The following is a 6119-nucleotide window of genomic DNA, read 5'->3' as shown; positions in this document are numbered from 1 at the left end:
CACTGTTCATCTTTTTTATCTTATTTTTCTTAGGTAAGTCCCTCTAACATTTTATATAATAAGGGCTTGGTGATGATGAACTCCTTGAATTTGGTCTTATCTGAGAAGCACTTTATCTGTCCTTCCATTCTAAATGAAAGCTTTGCTGGATAGAGCAATCTTGGTTGTAGGTCTTTGAATTTCATGATTTGGAATACCTCTTGCCAGCCCCTTCTTGCCTGTAAGGTCTCTTTTGAGAAATCCGCTGACAGTCTGATGGGAACTCCTTTGTAGGTGACTGTCTCCTTATCTCTTGCTGCTTCTAGGATTCTCTCCTTCATTTTAATATTGGCTAATAAAAATATGGAACGCTTCATGAATTTGCATGTCATCCTTGTGCAGGGGCCATGATAATCTTCTCTTTATCGTTCCAATTTTAGTATATGTTCTGCCGAAGTGAGCACGGATTTTTTTTTGTATAAAAGTCTAGCCTATTAATTCATTATATGGACCATTATACAGACCCAAGTGTTTGTAAATTCAGTACCCATAAGTTCAACTTTAAACATTCATAGTTCATTCCTACTCTCAGAGTATAAATTGTCATTCTGAGAAATATATGGTCTATCACTTTACTCTACACAGAGGCCATTCTTTTAATAATAAAAAAATAATATGTGAATCTTTTGTGGAACTAGATAATCTACTAAAAGAAAATGCATATCTGACTTGCAATGATAACAGAGAATTATTTTCTGGTATCATTCAATATAATGAAATTGAATATTTTCCTCATAATTTTTCCTAAACACTTTTTTTCATTTTTTTAAAGAAATACTTTATTTTTACTTTGCATAACCTGATACAATCATTTCATTTTACTAATCTTTATCACAAATAATTTTAAAAAATTACTGCTTTTAAAAATTGTTCTTAATTTTCTCTTAAAAACATTGTAGCTTAATGATATGTAAAAGTTAGTTGCCCACCATCCAAAGTCAAATCTTCTTCCATAATTATATATTTGGCCCCATTTATGTAGATGGTACATCATAGAATTGTACAGTTGAAAACTACATAATTTTATTAACCAAAGCAACCCCAATAAATTTGATAAAAATAATAAAATAAAAGCCAATGACTAAATATTAAAAGGTATACATTTAAACCAATTAAATTATGAAAAGGAAAATATAAGCCATCCATAATCTGAGACTAATATAAAAAATTTAACAGCTAACTTAATTACCTTAGAAATTTTAGACAAGTTTCAATTTTTATAAAAAGTTTATAGCTTTAAAAAACAGTGTAGAATATCAGCAGTTGATTTTGTAGTATGATACTTATTTTAAAATGCATACCAAAATTAATTTGGAGGAAAAAAGACTACATTGAATCAAAGGTAATTTAGCTTATAAAATCTTCTTTTCAATTATGATATATTTTCATTTTCAAAAATGGGACATAAAACTATTACAGGAAAAATGTAATAAGCCTTGTTTCCAATAAAAAGGATCTTGTAAAAAATCATGAGCCCAGTTAAGAGCTACAGTAAGAATTATTTAGGAAAAAATCTTCAAATTAACTTTTCTTCAGAGTAAATATAAAAGCTATAGTATCTCTGAGTACCATATACTAAACCTAATATTTTATTTAATATTAAGAAATATATTGAACAAAAAGAAAATATGCAATTAAAAATATATGATGAGACCTATCGTGAATCTTCCAAAAATGGCATTATATCTGAGCAAACATGCTGAAATATCTTCCTGTTGAATTTGTACACCTACTTTTAAAATGTATTTCATTGCCTGGACCTGGGACCATTGCTGATAGAAAACAGATACTACTGCTGCTGCTGCTTCTTCTCCTTCTCTGTCTTTTTGCTCTCCTTTTAAATATATTCTCTTGTTATAAAATCTGTTCAGGCAAACCAGACATTGAGAATTTTATGTTTTTCTTTTTATTGAATCTATTAGGGCGACACTGGCTAACAAATTTATACAGGTTTCAATTCTATAAAAACATCATCTATACACTGTAGCGTGTGTTCACCAACCCAAGTCTCTGACTATCACCATTCGCAGCCCTTATTTCCTCCTTTACCTCCCAGATGCCCACTCCCCCCAGTGATCACCACAAGATTTCCCCCGTTTCTGGGTTCTCTCTCTCTCTCCCTCTCTCTTTCTCTCTCTCTATGATAAGTGAAATAAGCCAGTCAGAGAAAGACAAGTAGCATATGATTTTACTCATACATGAAATCTAATGAACAAACTGAACTAACAAGCTAAATAGAGATCGATTCATAGAGCAGGCTGATAGCTAGTGGGGGTGCAGAGAAGGGACTGAATGGGCAGTGGGGAGATTAAAGGAAAAAGTAGAACCTTAGATGCCTCAAGCATACTTTCCCTTAAAAACATCTGTTAAATTATGAAGCTTTGAGGAGAAGAGGCTCAATATATGAATCAGAAAGAAAATTAGAAGAAGAGAAGAGATTTTTGGTAGCCTTATGTTGGCTGAAGAGATAAAAACTAGGATCCAGGACTCTCCAAAAGAGGGGACTTTGGGAGTGTGCTATGCTCCAACCTAAAAGTCCTAGAGGGTTGGACCCTAGGTGGATGGAGATAATTAGTGCCCAACAACAACCGAACCATAGATTTCATTTATTTTTATTCTTGATTGAGTAAGTTGTCTTTATACTTCTATCTGAAAAAAGGATAAACTGTCTCTGAAATATAATAATATTATCTACAACCTCTACAATTTTTTGATATACAGTCTCTAACATTTAGATAAAAATAACGTGGCAAGCCCAGGTCCTTGGTGAGAAACAGGACTGTCTGACACAAAATAAAAACAAATAACAGACAAAGAAATAAAAAACATAATACATGTGCATATTAAACTAAAGAAAACCAGACAGACACAAAAGGGCCACAAGCTATCCAGGTATTGATCAATGCATTAATTAAAAGAATGTATTTAAGATAAATGTTTAAATTATGAAAATGCAAAAGATAGAGAATTCCACTAGAATACTGAAATTTATTTTTTAAAAACTCAAATAGAATTTCTATAAATGCAACATTATAACTGGAGTCAACAATTCATTAGATGGGTTTACCAGCAGAAGACAGGATTTGTGAATGGGATGCAATGTGGGTAGAAACATCTAAAGTAAAACACAGAGATGAATACAAATAGAAAACGGTGACTAGGGAAAACATTTTTAAAAACATGAGATATATAGGTAATGAGTTTAAATAATGTGGCTAGAGTTTCAGAAGGAGAAGAGCATTAGATGGAAGAATATGTAAAGATGAAATGACCAAATTTTTGTAAAGCCCTTGAAAGATCACACTCCATAGATTTAAGAAGTAAAGTATCAAACAAATAAGTAGAGGAAAAACTAAGCACATAATAATAAAGTTATTGTGAAAATAAAGACAATGAGAAGGTCTTCGAAGATTTTGAGATTTTAACAATGAAAAATAAACAAAAAATAATAAAAGGGCCTTTGAAGAACGTGCATACCATTTTTCATAGTGGCTGCATCAATTTGTATTCCCACTAAAACTGTATAAATCCCCCTTATCCACATCCTTGTCAATACTTGTTATTTAAATACATATATTTATATTTAGATTTACATCTTCCTGAAGATTAATGATTTTGAGTTCCTTTTCATATGTCTATAGGCCATACGTTTTTTTGAAAAAAAAAGGCTATTTAATTCTTTTATTTATTAATAAGATTATTTGGGTGTTTTGCTATAGAGTTGTAAGACCCCCTTCTATATTCTGGCTAAAGAACTCTTCATCAGATACATGGTTTGCAAATGGAACTACCATATGATACAACAACTCCACTTCTATGTCTATATCTGAAGGAATTGAAATAAGAACCTCAAACCCATCTGCACTCCTGTGTCCACTGCAGCATTATTCATAATAACCAAGACATTCGAGTCACCTATTATTGGTAACCTAATAAAAATGTAGTATGTACACCCATGAAAACTTAGCCTTCAAAAGAAGGAAATCCCTCCATTTGTGACAACTTGAATGAGCCTGGAGGACAATATGCTGAGTAAAATTAAGCAGATTTATGGCAAGTACTGCACAATACCATTTAGATGAGGAATCTAAAAGAGCCGAACCTGTAGAAGCAGAACAAAGATGAAAGACGCATACAAGTACATACACACTGTTGTCAAATTAGAGCAATCGTAAAAGTATGCTATTAGCACAGAGATATAAAACCACACACATTGAACAGAACAGGGTGTCCAGAAGCAGATCACACATACCCGTCCCCCTGATTTATGACCAAGGAAACAATAGTGTGGTGGATAAAAGATAGTGATTTAAATAAATGTTACTTTGAAAAATAATGAATCTTTAACTGCTCCCTCACACCTGTGCACCAAGACTTTATAAGTGAATTATTGATCTAAATATCAAAATTAAATGATAACTCCTAGAAGAAAAATTGATCTGCTTCAGAACCTTGCATTAGGTAAAATTTTCTTATCTAATATCCAAACACCAATAAATTAAAACAATAAATGGCAATATAGAACACAATGAAATTAAGAATTTCTGTATTCCACAAGACATAGTTAAAGAAAGGTAAAAAGCACAATACAAATAGGGAGAAGATAATATATTTTTATATTTTAAAAGATTCTTTGGATAAATTAAAAGAATAAGAAGGCAGATAACCTGGAAACATGCACACACAAACACACACATACTTTGAAAGGTTTTGTACAAGTGAGGCTGTCTATTATCCACACGGCTATAAGCATATGAAAAGTGCTAAACTTCATAGAAACACAGAATGGCTAAAGTGAAAAGCAGACAAACCAAGGAAAACAAAGCCGACAAAACAACAGAAAACTAAAGGACATGTTGACAGGGATTTAGAGCAGCCAGAAACCTGATACACCACTGGTGAGAGTATAAATTGTTAAAATCACTCTAAAACGTTGTTTGGCAGCACCTATGAAAATTAACCAGTGCACGTTCCTTCCATGGCTGGGTGGCCCCGTCGGTTGGACTGCTATCCCCTACACCTAGAGGTTGTAGGTCTGAGTCCTGGTCGGGGTGCATATCAAGGATCACTTGTTGAATCCTTCCTTGGTTGGGACCCATACAGGAGACAACTGATGGGTGTTTCCCTCTGACATCCCTTGATCACATCTGTGTTTGAATAAGTCTTCCGAGCAACTCTGATGCCTGCTAACTTTAAAGATCCACCAATTTAAAACAAGCATGTTATCACGCTAAGCAAAATGAACCAGACAGAAAAAGTCAAAACCATATGATTTCACTTATTTGTGGGATGTGAAACTGAAAGCAACAACTGAGCAAACAAAACAAACAAAAAAAAGCCTCGTAGACACACACAAACAATATGTCGGTTATTGGAGTTAAAGTGGGATGGGGGAGCAGTGAAGGGCAGAGGGGATCAAGTACATGGTGATGAAAGGACTTTGGGCAGTGAGTACACAAAGCAGTGCTCCGGCCCGCAGAGCAGTCAACTGGGGCTCGACCACCTACCTAGAACAAATGAGTTGGGGGGACAAGAGGCGCGAAGAATGGCAGCAAGACAAAAGATTCTGATCAAGCTGCAAACTTTATTTTTCCAAACTGGGTATATATATGGGGGGGAGGGAGAGATTAGGTTGCTTGCTATTGGCTAGCTTGAGACAAAGAAGGGCCCGCTTATTGATTACTTGGGTGCAACTGGTACTCGTGGACACCTCATGTACCTGTAGCCGATTGGCTCGTGGAGCGCACAGGTTCCTGTAATCAATGCAATGTTTTTAGCTAGAAGCCAGGTGTAAGGTTCCCAACAAAGCAGTATACGGATGATATATCATAAATTGTACACTTGAAATCTATACAATTTTATCAGCAATGCCCCCTCAGTAAATTTAATTTTAAAGATTAAAAAGATGAATAAAACAAACCTACATTTTTTTCCTATTTTGTTGTTGCTTATATTTTGTTTTGCCATTTAGCAAACATTGTCAGGTACATTGTTGATGATTAAGGAATATTAATTGAATGAATAAATAATGTTTCACATGTTATATTATATAATACTTTGTACTGAATTTTACTTAACTG

At 33.8% G+C, this 6119-nt stretch overlaps 1 non-coding gene across 1 annotated transcript; it reads right to left on the bottom strand.

Moving 5' to 3' along the window:
- Nucleotides 1-336: 336 nt before the first annotated feature.
- Nucleotides 337-443, bottom strand: LOC119046171 (U6 spliceosomal RNA). Its single transcript, XR_005081923.2, has one exon. It is a non-coding gene; the product is annotated as a U6 spliceosomal RNA (small nuclear RNA).
- Nucleotides 444-6119: the final 5676 nt, after the last annotated feature.

Source organism: Artibeus jamaicensis, unplaced genomic scaffold (assembly GCF_021234435.1).
Source record: "Artibeus jamaicensis isolate MK-2021 breed Jamaican fruit bat unplaced genomic scaffold, CSHL_Jam_final scaffold_474, whole genome shotgun sequence".
Taxonomy (NCBI): Eukaryota; Metazoa; Chordata; class Mammalia; order Chiroptera; family Phyllostomidae; genus Artibeus; species Artibeus jamaicensis.
Note: the sequence above shows the minus strand (reverse complement) of the source record. Positions and strands in the feature narration are given on the sequence as shown.